This window comes from Crocuta crocuta, unplaced genomic scaffold (genome assembly GCF_008692635.1).
Source record: "Crocuta crocuta isolate KB4526 unplaced genomic scaffold, BGI_CrCroc_1.0 scaffold167, whole genome shotgun sequence".
Lineage (NCBI taxonomy): Eukaryota > Metazoa > Chordata > Mammalia > Carnivora > Hyaenidae > Crocuta > Crocuta crocuta.
Window position 1 is genome coordinate 3549379 of NW_027532406.1, and position 16038 is coordinate 3565416.

A 16038-nucleotide genomic window follows, 5' to 3' on the forward strand; every position below is an offset into this window, starting at 1 on the left:
AAGGTATTTTGTTATACAATCTCGTGTGTGTGTGTGTGTGTGTGTGTGTGTGTGTGTGTGTGTATCCAAAATGTGTTTATTAGGATGCTTTCCCACTTTTTTCGACTCAGGGTGCTTTTAGTGCTGTTTCTGTCTGAAGGAGCATCCTTCTGTAACTTTTCCTCCTGTGGTCTGGCAGAGGACAGTTGGAAGAGTCAACATACAGACTACCATTTGTGCATGGCTAAAGATGTTGGTGATTTCATAGTATCCCGGGTATTTCCTGGCCATAAGTAGGAATCAAGGCTCTGTACCAGTTACTTCTTCTTGCGTTTCCTCTTCTCTTCTGGAGAGGGATGGGGCATCTTGCTCAAGGCGCATATCCCTGTGGAGAGGTTGTCACTGCTGGGAAGGCTGTTACACAGTCCCTTTGTCACATTAGAGTACTAACAGATCCAAAGCTTAGACAGTGAAGGAAAAAAATTCTCAGACTAACACATGAAATCATATTAATGCAAGACAGGTCTGAGACTGAAAAATCAGTTTAAAGGGTGAAAAGAAAAAAGGAACATAAAGAACCAAAATTCACTGCCAAGGAAGACCCAAGATGTAGAGGTGGCCTGGTAACCGACAGAGATTCTTACGGGCAGGTCAGAACTCATATGACTAGCAACAAGTATTGGAGATTAGTCACTAGGAAACTGGAATACAAAGTCAAGAAATCCAGTTACTTTGGTTACAAAAGATACACATAGAAAACCTACATAACTCTTTGAGGACAGATCTTCATTTACTCATTTAATAAATGTATTTTAAACACTAGACACTCTTTTAGACACTGGAAAATAAGCAGTGAATAGAACAAAGTTCACTGAACTTGTGTAGCTAGTTGGGGAGGGGGGAGGGCAGAAAGTAAACAGATAAATAAGTAAAATACATAGTTTGCCAAAAGAAATAAGTTTATGGAGAACTTCTGGGTTGCAATTCTATTTTTAAACAAAATTTTAATGTTTTATTTATTTCTGAGAGAGAGAGGGAGACAACGTGAGCAGGGGAGGGTCAGAGAGAGGGAGGTACAGAATCTGAAACAGGCTCCAGGCTCTGAGCTAGCTGTCAGCACAGAGCCCAACACGGGGCTCGAACCCACAAACCGTAAGATCATGAGCTGAGCTGAAGTCAGACATTTAACCTACTGAGCCACCCAGGCGCCCCTGGGTTGCAATTTTAAACAGAGTGATAGAGAAGGCCTCACTGAGAAGATAGCATAGAAGCAAAGACTTGGACTAGACAAGAGGGAAGGAAACAGTCATGCAGCTATCTATAGAAGAGCATTCTAGACAGAAAATACAGAAATGCAAAGAACTTGAGGCAGGATCCTGCCCAGCACATCTGAGGGATAGTAAGGAGGGCATCATAGTTGGAGCAGAGCGAGGAAGGGGAAAGAGTAGTAGGTGGTGTCAGAGAAATAAGGAGAGAGACACCAATTGTGTTGTGCTCTGAAGATCATTGTGAGGCCTCTGGCCTTTACATTGAGTGAGATGAGAAACTATCAGAGAGTAGTGAGCAGAGAAAAAGCACAACATAATTCCAGTGTAAAAGGATACAACTGACTATTATTTTGAAATTAGACCCAAAGTGGGCAAATATGGAAGCAAGATCATTTAGGAAAGTATTCCAATAATCCAGGTAAGAAAGAATAGTAACTCAGACAGGCTGGGGGTGGTGAAGTGAGAAGTGACTGGGATACGGATACATTCTGAAGGTAGAGCCCTCAGGATATGCTACTGGACTTGAAATCAGATGTGAGAGAAAGAGTGGAGTCCAAGATGACACCAAGATTTTTGGCGGGAAAAACTGGAAAGTGGAGATGCTCTTGATTGATACAGGGAAGAATGTGGGAGCAGCCTTAACCTTCTTTGCATCTTCATGTCCTAGTGCAAATGCCAAATACATGGGAATGTTCAGTGACTACCAATAATCTAATCTGAATCTAGTTTCTATGCATTTGAGATCAAAGTTGTTGTATACAGGACTGACTCGGAGTTACTACACTGGGCCTTTGTTCTAGACTCTGGGACAAGGTTAAAACCATTGGTGTGCTAGAGCCAACTTGTACTAGCTAGCAAGAACCAACAGTTAAATTTGGGGGGATATTGCAAGCCAGGTGTTAAATACAGTTGTTTTGTAAACTTACAGCTGGTAACACACCTTAAAAACAAAGGTAAAAGTACTTAAACTTCATCACTTCCTAATTATTTTACTATGTTTTACTATTATCTATACCCTTGAGGTTATTTATGTTTGCTGTGTCTGTACAATAGAAATACTATAGAACAGTGTGCTACTATCCACCTCTTCCAAACTCTGTGTTCAGTGATGTTATGCCGGTAGCTTTAAATTCGCCATGATGTGAGTATTTATGATACAGAAATTGGCAAATGCTACAAATGAGGCCTCCACAGGCCCCCCCCCCCCATCACTTTCCTGCCCCCAGAGCGAGTTAAATCTGTAAGTGGAAATTTTGCCATATTAGCTTTGAAGGCAATACTAGGGGATGAGCAAACTGATACATATTTTGGAAATATGCCCAGGTACAGGCACTGCACAGATTATTATAGTATTATAGCAATGGTTATATGAGAGGTTTTCCCTATTCTGGTGAGGGGGGGTTGGGACTGAGGAAATTGTAGTAGGAGATAGACACACAGGGAAATTCCACATAGGGAAAGACAGGCTTTAATGATTGATCAAATCAGGAATTGCTGAAAGAGATTAGCATCTACAGTTAATCAGTGCCTTAATAGAATAAACCTGGAACAAATTACAAACTATTAACAGAGGAGATTAAAAGCTTTGGACAGCTTATTTGTATATCTGATATTATGAAGAGAAAATGGGGACTAGTCAATGTCATGGAGTAGTGACTGCATATCTGTAAAACTTTCCTGTATTAAGAATCTTACATTTTATTGTCAGGCCTTGTAAAAAAGAAACACCAGGGATACTAAAGACACTAATTATTCCTATGAGACAGCTAGAAAAGCAGCACAGTTTAGTTTTGTTTTGATTTTACAAAGAAGGAAGCTAGAATCCAAGGAATATAATATAAATGAGTTATTTAGGATAACAGAGTAAGACAATTTGGGGGAAGAAGTATGTTTATGTGTGTGTGTGTGTGTGTGTGAGTGTGTGTGTGTAATAGACAACAATGAAAAAGCCCACAACATATAGTGATTCATTTTTCAAGAGAAGCAGAAATAAAAATATGTACGTTAATTAAAATGTGGCAATTAAAAAACAAAAATGTGAAAAGATGCATCTATGAAAGGAGACTATGAAAAAAGAAAACATCTTCAGACTCCAGTTTTCCTCAACTCTTTCTACTGCACTGATTCTAAATGGTTCCAAAACTGTTTTTTTCTTATTCCTTAAATATATTTATTTTTTATCTCCCATTATCCCCCAATGACTTTTTGTTCAAGGCTCAATCTTTTCTATTTATAATGTTTTCTCAAGGTTGTTTTGCATAACACAGTAAGACTTCATATTTAGCAGAATCACTTGGTTTGAGCATTAGTCTTATTTCCCCAGACATATTTATGGATATGAAGATGTGGAATTACTGAGTAAAAGAATAGGAACATTTTGATGGCTTATGGGCTTATCAAGACTGTAGTGATGTATGAAAGTACCTGTTCATTGTATACTGGCTTATTTGGTACGATTGTTTAAAATATTGACAAAGTTGGGGGCGCCTGGGTGGCTTAGTCGGTTAAGCGTCTGACTTTCGCTTAGGTCATGATCTCGCGGTTCGTGGGTTCAAGCCCCGCGTCGGGCTCTGTGCTGACTGCCAGCTCAGAGCCTGGAGCCTGTTTCAATCTGTGACTCCCTCTCTCTCTGACCCTCCCCTGCTCACGCTGTCTCTCTCTCTCTCTCTCTCCTAGAAATAAATAAAAAACACTTAAAAAATTTATAAAATATTGACAAAGTTCCTAAGTGAAAATGGGCATTTTGTTATTGTCTTGGTTTGTGTTTGTTTGATTACTAGTGAAACTGAATATTTCATGTTTGCTCACTAATATTATGTCATTTATTATCCATTTCTTTTAGGCCTAGTGCACTTTTCTTAGTTTACATCAATTTCTTTATATAAGAAAGATAACAAACCCCTTTACATTTAGTAGTTTTTAATATTTTCCCATTCTATTGTTGCCTGTTTACTTTGTTTATTTTAAAAAAACCCATTCATATTTTCCTGTGATTTTTAAAAAAATGCTGCTAAGTTTCTTCTGGTTTTTTCTTCTGTTTAACATTTTATACCTATTCTTTAATTTATCTGGAATTTATTTTGACCTATACTTTGAGATTATCTAAACTATTTTTTTCTAAATTGATAACCATTTTGGAATGGTTCTTCCTTTTTCTACTGATTTGTAAAATCCCCTGTATTACACATTAAATTCTAATATGTAATGGGACTATTTCTGTACGAGGCTATTTGTTTTTACTTGTACTTCCCTATTTTAATAGAGTAGCTTTGGTATATTATTATATTCAATTGGTTTTGCCCTTTTTTGTAATTAAAAAGTTACCCTTCTATTATTTACATTCTTATTCTCCCAGATCAAATTTTAAAATCATTATAATAAAAATAAATAAATAGATAAATCATTGTAGTTGTTACAAAGACTTTGATAGCAATAAGAGTTGTTTTTTCTTTGATAGGATAATAATTATTTCCTCAACATTACTGATTATATTACCACTTATTAACTAGGTTAACCAAAAAGAAAGAAGTATATAAAGTTAACTCATGCTATTAAATTCTATAGGATTGTTCAAAGCACTTCTAGGTCTCAGAAGTGAGATGGAAAAAGATTTTTTAAGACTTAAGAGTGACAAGAACATCTATGCAAAGTTCTCCCTGGAAGGCTATTTTATGATTTGGAAGGAAAAATATTTTTCTTTGAAGCAAATAAATGCAAAGAACATAAAACTCAAAGTGATTGAAAATATAAGTTTACATGTCTTTGAGTATATTTCATATCTTGTAATAAACCTTGCACAATGCTCCTGAAACTGAAGCCTGGCATGATGAACAAATTTAACAATAGTTGCTTATATTCATTGTTCTAATTTAAGTTTACTATAAATATTAATTTGCCTGAGTATTACTCAGAGCCTCCTAAAAATTAATATTTTCTTTCTCAAATTTATATTTATTCTTCAAAAATAATATAATTCTAAAAATACACATAAAAACTGAGAGAAGTTGAGAACCTCTGTAATCTAATTATGGTAAATATTTCTTGAAAAAGTGGAATTTGTATTTCTGTGTTCATTTCATATTATTCACAATAGCCAAGACACGGAAATAACCTAATGTTCATTGAGGGATGAATGGATAAAAATGGTGAATGTATGGACAATGAAATATTATTCAGCCTTAAAAAAATCTTGCCATTTGTGAACGTGGAGGGCATTATGCTAAGTGAGATATACCAGAAGCAGAAAGGCAAATACTGTGTGAGCTCACTTACATGTGGAATCTAAAGTAAACTCATGGAAACAGAAAGTAGAATGGTGGTGTTTGGGGCTACAATAAGATGAAAATAGGAAGATATACTGGTCAAGGGATACAAAGTTTTATTTATACAAGATAAAGAAGTTCTAAAGCTCTAATGTACAATAATGTAACCATAGTTAACATTATCATATATTTGAACTTTGCTAAGGATGTAGATCTTAAGTGTTGTCACCACACATACATACATAAAGGTAATTAGGTAAGGTGACAGATATGTTAATTATCTTGGGTGTAGTGATTATTTCACAATGTATACATATATCAAATCAAGTTGCATACCTTAAATATATACAAATTTTTAACTGTCAATTATACTTCAATAGAGCTTGGAGGAGACCAAAAATTAAATTCCACTGTCCTAACATGAACTAAGCTTTCACACTTTTATTTATTTTAATACATATATTTATTTTCAGAGAAAGAGGGAGAGCACACATGTGGGGGAGAGGGGCAAAGGGAGAGAAAGAGAATCCCAAGGATGCTCCACACTCAGCACAGCATGGAGCCCATTGTGGGGCTCAATCCCACAAACCTGAGATCATGACCTGAGCCAAAAATAAGATCAGAGGCTCAACCTACTAATCCACCCAGGCACCCCTAAGCTTTCATGCTTTTATTTACTTATTTATTATTTTTAAAAAATGTTCAATTTTGAGAGAGAGAGAGACAGAATGAGAGAGAATGCGTGTGCAAGAACGGGAGACAGGGGGAACAGAGAGGGAGGGAGACAGAGGATCCAAAGTAGGCTCCACATTTTCAGCATAGAGCCCCATGTGGGGCTTGAACTCATGAAGTGTGAAATCATAATCTGAGCCAAAGTCAGAAGCTTAACCAACTGAGCTATTCAGACACCCCAAAGTTTTCATGCTTTTAAATGGTTCTCTACAGGGCTCCACTATACCATCTTCTCTTTAACATATGAGTGTAACTCAGATGAAAGGTAGCATAAATATTCAATTTGAAGTATTTCCCTAAGAGTCTATGATAATTCTCTAGAGTTTTATCCACAGTTGTGCCTAACAATGTTTAAGTTTCTTTATTATGTGACAAAGGCATCAGTTCTCTAAAAATAGCCAGGAAACTGGACTTGCCCAATAGCAACAGAACCATTCTTTGTAAATGAGAAGCAGAAGGTATGAGTGGGAACTCACAAAAAACAGATTCATGTGCCCTACATTTCTTTTTCAAAATGATTCTATCAAGGATATTTTATTATAATCTTGGTTTCTGTTATAATTGGTTCCCATTTCAAAAGGAGCTGGCCATGTTAGAAAGAAGAGCTGGGGTGCCTGGGTGGCTCAGTTGATTAAGCTTCAGGATCTATGATTTCAGCTCAGGTCATGACCTCATGGTTCATGAGTTCAAGCCCTTCATTGGGCTCCATGCTGACAGTGTGGATCCTGTTTGAGATTCTCTCTCTCTCCCTCTCTCTCTGCCCCTCCCTGCTCTCTCTCTCTCAAAAATAAATAAACAAACTTAAAAAAATTAAAGAGTATCTAAGGGTTATTAATTTATATGTTCCCTTTTGTCATTTATAAAGTCTTTGAGATATGATTTAACTTTCTCATCTTGCTTTTATAAACTCTTGCTGTTAAAACATGTGTCTTCTACCTTTGATTAGTCATGTTCCTTAACACTGGATATTTATACATTTTAAAAAAATCTCTGTAATTACTTGATTTCCGGTTGCTGAGCCTTGCTTTGTTATCTTAACAAAGCATAAATGGTGTCTGCTGTGGAACTGGGTTTACTCAGGCCATTGAATAACCACACCCATATAATTAGAGATTTGGTAGTCACCAGAGAGTGGTACAGTCAGCATCAAAATATTATGCCATGGGCATTTATATGAACACGATTTCTTAAGGAATCTGGACATCAGCCAAGAGATTCACTAAACACCAGGGACATAATGCTTATTTTACATCTCTATGAAATCAATAAGCTTAAAACTTGATAACAAAGAGATTTCATGGTTACAAAAGTACTACTTTTCATATGATATTTTCCAGAGCTCAAAGAAAGTCTGCCTCCTCTCCTGCCATGTCAACCAATAATGTGCAATTGTCTGAATTATGCTGGGAAAATATAGAATACGAAAATTCTTGGTGTACCTGTGTAGCTCAGCAGGTTGAGCATCCAACTTCAGCTCAAGTCATAATCTCATAGTTCATGAGTTCAAGCCCCACATCAGGCTCACTGCTGTCAGCACAGAGGCCACTTTGAATCTTCTGTCCCCTCTCTCTCTGCCCCTCCCCTGCTCATGCTCTCTCAAAAATAAACAAACATTAAAAAAAAAGATTAGGGATTCTGAAGGAAAAGTGGTAATAAGTAAATGTAAGACTTAGTGCTTTTTCAGTTAACAATCACAAACTTTTAAGAGCTATCTGCAATAATGAGTAAGTTAACTATAACTTATTTACACAATGGGATATTATACAGTCATTAAAAATAATGAATAAATGTCTTTATTGACATGCAGAGATATTTGTAACACATAAGTTGGTAAAAGGAGCTTATAAAAACATGATCTCACTTTTGTTTAAAGTAATAAAAAATTATACTTGTATATATGCATGCAAATATATGTGTCAAAAATATAGCTGGTGTTGAACTAAATATAATTTTAATTTTCTTCAGACCATTTGTATTTTCTGAAATTTTTACAATGTGTATTTTATTATTTCATAATCAGAAAAAAAGGATATTTCTATTAAAATTAATATATACAAATGTATATGAAAAAAATGTATACGAATATGTATGAATAATATATATGAATAATATATAAAAATAATATATATGAATATATATGAAAACAGGTNCAACCAACTGAGCCACCCAGGTGCCCCCACTTTCTCCATCTTTCAATTCTGCTTGCCTCTGATTGGTGTAGTACTAAATACAGGTTCATCAGCACATATGGGTTCTAGTCCCAAAGTGGGAAAGATGAGTATCACTGGTAATCCACAGTTAACTCCAAAATGGTATCCACAGTTAACTCCAGCAGACAGAGACAATCTTCCCTATGAGCTCCAGCTACAAAAATCATAGGGCAGACTGACTGTCTTGACTTGAATTGGGACCAAAATGTGGAGGGGACTGAGAGGTAGGGAATAGGAGACACAAGTTTCTGATAGGACAGGTTTTGGCCACATTATTTCCACCGTACCCCTTAGTACACCCCAGGGAGAAGAGGGAGTCTGCATTGATTTGGTTCCCAATAGGAAAGAGGAGTTTTACCACCTGAAAAAAGGAGGAGGAAATGATGTTGAAGAGACCAAAATAACAGCCATTCCAATACTCATTCTAGACACTTAAAATAATGATAATGACGTTCTTAAAGAGTTACCACAGGGACACCTGACTGGCTTAGTTGGTAGAGCATGTGACTCGATCTCAGGGTTGTGAGCTTGAGCCCCACATTGGGCATCAAGATTACTTTAAAAAAAAAACAACATTAAAAAACAGGGGTGGCTGGCTGGCTCAGTCAGAGGGGCATGCAACTCTTGATCTCGGGGTCATTAGTGAGATGAGCCCCATGTTTGATGTAGAGATTACTTAAAAAAAAAAAAAACAAAACAGAGTTAACCACAGCTTTTCAGTGTTTGGGAATTAGAAACCACAATTCAATACCGAAACCACAATACTTATCAATACTTATTCATTCAATAAGTGTTCAGCAAGTATCTACCATAAACTTTGTAGTCTATATCTTACTGGGATGAGCAATAAACAAGCAAAACAAATAAAATACTCCTGCCCTCAAGGATCTTACATTTTCAGACATCAGAAATAACTCTAAAGAATGAGTCTGAAATTGGCCTCTGGCTTGAAATTTTACTGCAGTAGTTGAGATAAAAGAAAATGCAATTTGGCTTTCATATAAATTTTTTCAACTTGTCAGTGCTAAGATCCTTACTCTTGAAATAAATTAAGCTGAATCATGAGATTTATAAGCTAATGAGAAGAGTATTGGCTTTTGATATTGATGGAAAATTACATTATCTAGACATACCCCAAGGTGTTCTGTAGCATCCTTGAGCTTTAACTTCTATGTTACCTAACCTGGCCTTACAGTGACATTGGGCAAACCAATCTCATGGTACATATTCAATTTCAAGTAAAAAGTTTTATTACAGTTGACTGGTAGCAATGAGCAAACTTTTTTTTGCAGGTAAATGGGTTAAAGTGTATGAATCAGAGCAAGGCATTATTGTTCTGTTTTGTAACTTGTTAGTATTTATCTACTACAGACTGCCCATCTGTGCCCCCATCTCCCCCAAATTCATATGTTGAAACCTAATCCCCAATGTGACGGTATGTCAAGATGGGGCCTTTGAGGGGGGTTAAGTCATAAGGGTGGAGACCTCATGAATGGGATTAGTGTCCTTATAAAAGAGACCCCAGAGAGCTCCCTTGCTCCTTCTGCCATTTGAGGACACAGCAAAAAAGTTAGAGAGCAATCGATGAACCAGGAAGTGGCCTTTATCAGACACTCAATGGGCCAATTTGTTGATCTCCAGAACTGTGAGAAAAATTTTTTGTTGTTTAAGCCACCCCAGTTTACAATATTTTGTTATAGCAGACTGGACAGACTCAGACATTATTCTTGGTATAGCAAACACCTAACACCAAATTTAGAAAGCTTTGAAAGGAGAACAAAAAGCAAGTTTTGGCAAATGTATCTTCATGCTACCCTCTCTCTTTTTTTTTTAAGCCTTGAAGAACATAACAATTCTAACTCCCTAACACAGTGATTCTCAACTTTGACCACACACTAGATTCACCTTTTAAAAAATGCTGGAACTGGGGGTGGGAGTTTGTGATGGAGGGTGGGGATGGGGCGTTGATAATCCTATAAAAAGTACTATAGATGATTTTAATATGCAGATAGGTTTGAGAACTACCTAAAAAATAAGACATGTTCACTGGGGTGTGTGTATGGATATTTTTAGTCTATATACTCGAATATGTTCATTTTATCACCAGTCTGACTGTCATCAATGAATCACATTAACTCTTATCATTTACTCACCTTTAAAAGAAGGATAGGGTGCCTGGGTAACTTATTTGGTTGGGCATCTGACTCTTGATTTCAGCTCAAGTCATGATCCTAGGACCAAGGGATGGAGCTCCATGTTGCTTCTGTGTGAACGTATAGGTTGCTTGGAATTCTCTCTCTCCCTCTGTCTCTCCCCTCAGTCACTCTCTCTCCCTCAAAAAAAAACCCCAAAAAACAAAAAAAACACAATACTAAAATAAGGATAAGTGAGCCCACATCCTTTCATTTACCCATCTTCCTTTTATTTTATTTCTCTCTCTCCTTTTCTCTTTCTCATTCATGTATTCATTCAATCACTAATTCATTAAACAAGTATTTATTAGGGATAAGTACTGTGTGAAGTACTAAGGATATAGAAATATAAGTCATACTTTCATTCTAGTATTACATTAGTAAGGTGGTATATGGAAATTAATCATCTTGAGATTCCCAAAGTTTGATTTGAAAAAAAAATATCTGCAAAAAATACACACCAATCCTTCCGCTGGTTGATTTATCTTGTAAAAAATTGTATTGAAGCTTGAGTTATTGTGTTAGGCAAACCAACACTCCTGACCTTCCGTGCTTTCAGTGAGTCACATAATAAGCCACCCATCTGCTTTTTCAATTTTCAATCTTTCATATATTGAATGAAAAGATGTAATTGCTCATAGTTCATTAGGCTGTACGTAAGAAAAGATTGAGATACTATCAACTTTAATTAGAAATTATTCTAATTTAAGACTGTTCAGATGTCTTTAGAATATTTTGTGAGGTTCTATTTCTGATATACCAAATTCCACCCAGAGTCCAGCCACATATCTTGATCTTTAACTCCTATCCAATTCCCAAAGCAGATTACTTTGTAGATGAAGCCAGAACCCTACTTATTTGTTTGTTTGTTTTAAATGTTGATTTTTGAGGGGGGGGAAGGGCAGAGAGAAAGGAGAACAGAGGATCCAACTCGGGCTCTGCTCTGACAGCAGTGAGCCCAATGAGGGGCTGAAACTAATCACGAGATCATGACCTGAGTGGAAGTTGGACATTTAACCGACTGAGCCACCCAGGTACCCAGAACCCTACATATTTAAAGATAAGCAGGCACTATGCTCTGGACCATTCATGCCATTTTCCCAATTTTTAAGCTCTAATTTGCAGTATAACAGCTGGTTAAAAACCTACTACAGTGCCCAACTCTGAGACTAGGATTGCTAGATCCCTCTTGGGAAGTTGGACATTATCGTATTACGGAAATAGTTAGTGACACACATTTAAAGCCAAGAACAAATGCAGGCTCACCTCACCCACAGAAGCACCATAATCATTTCTGATGCCGGAGTACACCCACCTAACTCCAAAAGACAAAAGAAAAAAATTTGAATTAAAATCAACATCCGGGGAAAACAACAGCAAGGTATAAAGGGAGAACAATTTTCCTGCCAAAAATAAATTCAAAGCTAATAATTTCCAATACAGCAAGATCTATCCATAGCATAAAATTCCCTGTAACCAGGAATTTGATATTGGTACTATCACATAATTGTAAATATTATGAAGCATGAATTTGCTCACAAGAAGAGAAATACAATTAAAGGAGAAAAAGAAGAATTGACATGAAGAGCAAAAAGTAATTCTATATCTAAGGGCAGACAGATTTACATTTTTGAGATATATAACCATTCAGTACTGTCTATGAATAAATGATTGTATCCTGAGAAATAATATTACTAATAATAGTAATAACAGCTAACAATTACTGAGCATTCATCTTATGCCAGGCAGTATTAACATTTTGTCCATTTTCCATATGAGAACAAGGAAGCTCTGAGAATTTATGTAAGCTGATTAAGGTAACATGGTTTATAAATATTTACACTATGATTTGAAACCTAAACCTGTCTGAATCCAAAATCCATGCTTTTAACTATTACCAACCCACTGTCCTAATTTACCACTAGAGATTATATAGCTATAGCCATCTGGGACTTTTTAAGACTTCTGGACCTTTGCAACTACTCTGGGCCTTTTGCAAATGTATCTGTCACCAGTAATAGATAAATCTCTAATGGTGATATAGTACACTGGCAGGTAGTTGCAAATAGGAAGCAATTTGTAGCTGCTGAGTGAGCATTGCACAAAGTTCACTGCACCCTCTAGTTGGATGCAAATGCAAAAAACAGAAAGCCAAACCATCAATATATATTGTGGTAACTAATTACAGGAAAGAATATTGCTAAAACTAATTGCTCTTTAAAATAAAAATAAATAAAATAAGTAAAAATAAAATAAAATGAAATAAATAAGGGGAGCCTAGGTGGCTCAGTTGGTTAAACTTCCGACTTCAGCTCAGGTCATGATCTCATAATTCGTGAGTTTGAGCCCTGTGTCTGGCTCTGTGCTGACAGCTCAGAGCCTGAAGTCTGCTTTGCATTCTGTGTCTCCCTCTCTCTCTTCCCCTCCTTTGCTCGTTTTTTTTCTCTCTCTCAAAAATAAACATTAAAAAATAAATAAAATTAAAAACTAAGAGTTAAAAGGTTTATAGAATTTTTAAAAACTATTTGTTCTCCCTTTGTATTGAAATGTAGTGAACACACGCACACACACACACACAGAGTCCAGATTTTCTTGGATATTGTTAGCTTTATGGAGATATTAGGTATGTTGAGCTGATGTAGCAACTTCCACCTCTGTTGGGGAAAATTATACTAGTAATGTGACAGGGAGGTGATTCATTTTCAGGTAAATTTTTTTAAATGAAGATTTTTCTGGCAATACTATTTTATTATATTGCACAAAATGGAATGAGCTGACTTAATTAGAAGTTGATTGTGAGTTGTTAAGGACAGGTTTCGGCCTACGATATACATTTTCATATGTTTTGAGCCTACCTACATCCAACATAGGTGTCTATTTAACTTCTGAGCTTTATTTTATTTTATTATTTTTTAAATGTTTATTCATTTCTGAGAGAGACAGACTGATAGAGCACAGGTGGGGATGGGGCAGAGAAAAAGGAGACACAGAATCCGAAGCCGGCTCCAGGCTCTGAGCTGTCAGCACAGAGCACAACGTGGGGCTCGAAACTCACAAACCATGAGATGGTGACCTGAGCTAAAGTCGGACGCTTAACCGACTGAGCCACCCAGGCGCCCCTAACTTCTAAATTGTAAAACTTCCTCTGTTTTTAAAATTCACCACCCATAACCTGCAGTTTAACAACAATACTTAACTTCCATGTGTATATCTGAATGTTAAAAAAAAATCACTGACTCAGGAAAGGAGGAAAAAAATTCTGGTGATAAGCTTCAGGAAATATAAATATGCAGATATGTAACTTGCTTTGGGAACCCCTTGAAGTGTATCTACATGAACATTTCTTTATAGGAAATGTTTTGACTAATATTTATAGGCTACCTACCCTGTATTGGTCTGTGTCAGAAAATCCGGGGTCACAACCCCAAGGTTGATATTGCTGCTGGGTCCCTCAGGAGGTGAGGTGAAGCTGAGTGTGGTGATACACAGATGCTACCGTTTAACATCAGCTTCTAGCAGCTGCAAGCGATCTGGGTAGTGCATCTCACACTTCAGGGTGCATAAGAACCACTTGCCCAGCTTGTTCAAGGTAATCGAAAGATTACTGGCCTGTGGAAACTAATTTGACAATAAACTATTTGTAAAAAAAAAAAATAATAAAAAAAATTAAAAAAAAAGATTACTGGCCTTAACCCCAGAGATTCTGACTCTGTATGTCTGGGTCATGTGAGAAAATCTACATTTCTATGACCACTTAGGTGAGAGGGAAGCTGCATACCCAAGAAATGTGCATTGAATAGTACTAAAAGTATGTGTTAATAGAAAAGTTCACAAATTCTGAATTTTATTTATTTATTTTAATATAATTTATTGCCAAATTGGCTAACATACAGTGTATACAATGTGCTCTTGGTTTTTGGGGTAGATTCCTGTGGCTCATTGCTTACATACAACACCCAGTGCCCTTCACAACAAGTGCCCTCCTCAATGCCCGTCACTCATTTTCCCCTCTCCTCCACCCTCCCCCCTCTCCCATCAACCCTCAGTTTGTTCTCTGTATTTAAGAGTCTCTTATGGTTTGCCTCCCTCCCTCTCTGTAACTATTTTTTCCCCTTCCCTTCCCCAATGGTCTTCTGTTAAGTTTGTCAAGATCTGCATATGAGTGAAAACATATGATATCTTTCTCTGACTTATTTCACTTAGTATAATACCTTCCAGTTCTACCCACGTTGCTGCAAATGGCATGATTTCATTTTTTCTCAATGCCAAGTAGTATTCCATTATATATATAAGCCACATCTTCTTTATCAATTCATTCACTGATGGACATTTAGGCTCTTTCCATAATTTAGCTTGTTGAAAGTGCTGCAATAAACACTGGGGTACATGTGCCCTTATGAATCAGCACTACTGTATTCACAAATTCTGAACTTTAATCACTTTCCTAACTGAGTGCAAATCTGAATGCTGGACAAGGTAAAATGCAGAGAAAGTAGAAACTGGCAAAAGGCATTTCTACTATCCTTTGGCTGAACAGAACCATGAATCTTAGAATAGTAAAAAGCTGTAAGTATTCAATAGAGGTCCTCTTTGAAACAATTAAGAAAGACCCTTTGCTATATGGTGATGTTGGAATGGTATATACAGAAATTAATGAGAATTTAGCCATAAGTTAGAAAAAGAATTCAGCTTGAAGCAAATATCCTGACTCTAAGCCCTTCACAGTTATAATTTCATGATCCTGGACCAGTGGTCACTAAACCAGCAGCATCAACATCATGACCTTTGAATTTGTTAGAAGTGGAACTGGTGGGTCACACCCCAGACTTACTGAATTAGAAACTCTGGGGTGGGTCCCTCCCCAGGGATTTATCAAGCCCTCCAGGTGATTCTAATACATACTAAAGGCTGAGAATCACTGCCTGACTAGTGGTTCTCAAATTTACTGAGCATTAGGATCACAATTCCCTGGGAGTATTTGCTTAAGACATAAATTCCTCTTCCTTCCTCTTTGGGGACCTAATTTTTATAGACTTTTGGGGATTCCAGTGTAGAAAACAGCGCCCTAACCCAGAGGCTTTCAAACTTTTTTGACCAGGACTGATGTTCACATGAAGACTCGAATGAAGAAACGAATTCCTTGCTTGTTTCATTACCACTTGTTCCTCTGCCTTTGGATTTTGTCAGTGATGAGTGGCCTAACCTGGTCTGTTCAGGACTCCCGGAGCAGGGTGCTTTTGCACCTTTGGGCCCCGGTTACAGCAGCAGAATCCACTAAATTAATTTCTTGACCTACTAATTGGCTGAAAGGTCAGCTTGAAAAATACATTCTGGATCAGTGCTTCTCAAATGTTACAATACATTTGAATCACCTAGAGGCCTTGTTATAATGTAA

General features: G+C 36.8%; 1 protein-coding gene, 1 long non-coding RNA gene and 1 pseudogene across 2 annotated transcripts in view; 1 reads left to right on the plus strand and 2 right to left on the minus strand.

The window, feature by feature from the left end:
- The window catches only part of MCU (mitochondrial calcium uniporter), a 259384-nt gene that overhangs the window by 212138 nt on the left and 31208 nt on the right, over positions 1 to 16038 (minus strand). The window contains exon 4 of the mRNA XM_077778643.1: positions 11910 to 11962. The gene's annotated coding sequence lies outside the window, so the exon portion shown is untranslated. The remainder of the gene's footprint in view (positions 1 to 11909; positions 11963 to 16038) is intronic.
- The window catches only part of LOC144243522 (uncharacterized), a 40889-nt gene that overhangs the window by 16767 nt on the left and 8084 nt on the right, over positions 1 to 16038 (plus strand). The window lies entirely within an intron of this gene.
- Positions 118 to 270, minus strand: LOC144243464 (small ribosomal subunit protein eS27-like pseudogene; annotated as a pseudogene).